This window comes from Montipora foliosa, unplaced genomic scaffold, assembly GCF_036669935.1.
Source record: "Montipora foliosa isolate CH-2021 unplaced genomic scaffold, ASM3666993v2 scaffold_420, whole genome shotgun sequence".
Lineage (NCBI taxonomy): Eukaryota > Metazoa > Cnidaria > Anthozoa > Scleractinia > Acroporidae > Montipora > Montipora foliosa.
In genome coordinates this window covers 1,674,372-1,674,577 of record NW_027179724.1, presented here as the reverse complement: position 1 = coordinate 1,674,577, position 206 = coordinate 1,674,372, and positions in this window count along the sequence as shown.

The following is a 206-nucleotide window of genomic DNA, read 5'->3' as shown; positions in this document are numbered from 1 at the left end:
ATAATTGTGTTTTTGTGCTAAATGCAAGATAATGGTGAAAATCTTAACCTGTCAAAAAAAAAAAAAAAGAAAAGGTAGACACCTGTAAGACCTGTAACATCCTGACTTTCTTAAACAAGATGGAGGAAAGCTCTGAAATTAACACAGGAATTCCCAAACTTTTAGGGTTTGCAGAGTTTGTCTTTTAGCATCAGTTTTTTTTGGAA